Below are 2,500 nucleotides of genomic sequence, written 5' to 3'. Positions count from 1 at the left end.
AAATAATCATGAAGAAGATCGTGTATTTCATCAACGAGCGCGCCATTTTGCTATTCCCCAACCCCCGAAAAGACGTCTGGGATACTATTCATTCCTCCTCCGTTCCGCGGCTGAGGGATTGTCCGAAAAATGAATACTTCACCGAGAAGCGAAGATGAAATTTTGAGCACAATCTCTCAGCCAAGGACATTATGTGCCCATTGAGCCAACATACCAGCAAACTAGAAAGGGGTTTTTCAAGTTATATTATAACTCTCTCATTAATTTTCATATCGTACACAAAAGCCGCTCGTAAAAAGCCAGTGATGAATGTGATGGCGATGCTTCCAATTTTTTTGATACATTGTTCAAAATTTGACGAAAAAGAAAGCATGTCGGTCTCAGGAAAATAAATAAAATACTTTTAATTGTCACCAGGAGCCCATGAGTAGCAGCCTCCATATGCACTAAATCCGTCAGTCAACCTTTGCCCGTATCTTTCTATTTTTAGAACCAACCCTTCAGCAGGAGACTGACATTTACATTAATTTACATCAATTCGCACAATCTGCGTACATTGTTTTTGCTATTTTTGTCTTCGTTAGACAAAGACTTTATTCTGATGGGTCATTTTAAACAGTGCGTGTAGTGCCGAACAGCTCGTGGAGTTCTAAAAATAGAAAGATACGGGCAAAGGCTAACTCATAGGGCTTGTATTGGGGAGGCAAGCTCCTACTCATTAACTCCTGTTGTCACTTAACGTTCCCAACCCATGACCACAAGTGAAACAGACAACGATTCGTGGGGTAATTGGGTTGGAGATGAAGCACTCCATTAACAGGTCATAACCGAAGTTGCCTGGCAAAGAGAAGTCGCAATCCTCTCCAAGGGGTTACAATCCCGAAGGCTATGACAACAAGTTGGCAATGCGAGGTTACAAATCCTCGCCAAAGGGTTACAATCCCTCACATGAGAGGTCCTTACCTATCTAGGGTTGCGCCCCCTGGCTTCTATGGTAACCGTGCTCGATCCGAAGGAAATTGTGAGAGAAAGGAATTGGGGTATTTACTGACCTATGGCTCATAGCAATCGGAGGACCAGCGCCCGAGGGTTTTGATTTGTCAGGGTGGGAGCCCTACTGAGGCTACTGTTATACCAGCGCCTATGCGATAGCTATGGCCCGCATATTTATATGGGTCGAAACCGGCAAGTGATAAAAGCTGCCTTGTCTCGGAAGTCAAGGCTTGTTTGGTCAATGGCAGTCCCAAAGCATATTGAAAAAGGGGTCCCGGGTTGGCGCTCCTTGCCAACAGATACCTGTTCACGGGCTGGACAGGGCAAATTGACTGGTTACTTGGCCCGATATATATGGTGTGACCAGAGCGAAAGGGATCTGTTTTGGAAATCTTTGTGCGTACCGACATGTAATTAGGGGAGGCTTGACTAGGAAAGAAGATTATATCTTCCGGGGAAAGGTCAATATGTGACGAGAAAGGGGAGTTGCATGTAAGCTCTCCTAACCGCAAAAATCCAAAGAAGGCTTGTGTCATTGCAGCCCATATCATAGTGTGCACGTTTGATTCCCCGGCATATGAGCTGAAGGCGGAGAATTTATTTCAGGTCGAGGTCATAACCATTGCAGATGTGAAGTTGCCGGACAGCAGCTAAATAGCTTGAATGATCATGCTAGGTGGGCGACAATCCGAAGGCAAGTGTCCTCGCCTGCCGGTAGGGTGTTACTTTTGTAGATCGATTCGGTACGATGATAAAAAATCCAGAAAACGACTCTCTCCTGAACTGTAGGACCGTTGAGTAAAAGCTGCCAACGAGAGGTTAAGGGACCGGTGGATGTCGGCAGTTAGATCTCCATGAGAGCCTGTGGGACAGGGCAGGGATCTTGTTCCGCGTGCGGCGCGAGCAGACAAAAACGGTCCATCCGAAAGCGAGACAGCAAGTCAGCGATCGTGTTATTTTTACCTTCAATATGCGGGACTCGCAGATAGAAATTGAATCTAAGTGTCAGCAGGGTCAAGTGACGGACTAAGTCCATCACTCTAGGAATGCTGGAGCGCTTAGAATTGGCAATGCCGACGACCGTCTCATTATCGCAAAAAATAATTATGCGCTTGTTAGCAAAGTACCTGCCCCAAAGGGAGCAGGCGACGACCAGGACGACCAGGGCAAATAGTTCCTGCCAGGCAATACTCACGCCTGGTTGATGGAGTTATTGGTGACTTGGCCCTGGAACCACTTGGAACCAACCCCTCCCCCCCCCCCCCAAAAAAAAAAGAAAAAAAAACCCAGTGTGCCGGATGCGTCGGTGAATAGCAGAAGAGGGTCCAAGTCGACCCAGGTGTTATATTAGACAGAAAAAAGCTGGCCCAGTTCCATCCCGAAATGAACTCTTTCTACATGTGGAGATCTTTAAAGAAACCAGAGCTCAATGAGATGTGATGATGGGGCTTGGAAACCTTCCGAGTGAGCGCAATCATCCGTTGAAGGAAAGGCCCACCCGGGGGGG

The sequence above is a fragment of the Montipora capricornis genome, chromosome 4 (genome assembly GCF_036669925.1).
Source record: "Montipora capricornis isolate CH-2021 chromosome 4, ASM3666992v2, whole genome shotgun sequence".
Classification (NCBI taxonomy): domain Eukaryota; kingdom Metazoa; phylum Cnidaria; class Anthozoa; order Scleractinia; family Acroporidae; genus Montipora; species Montipora capricornis.
The sequence above is the reverse complement of the archived record's forward strand: the minus strand, read 5'-3'. Positions refer to the sequence as shown.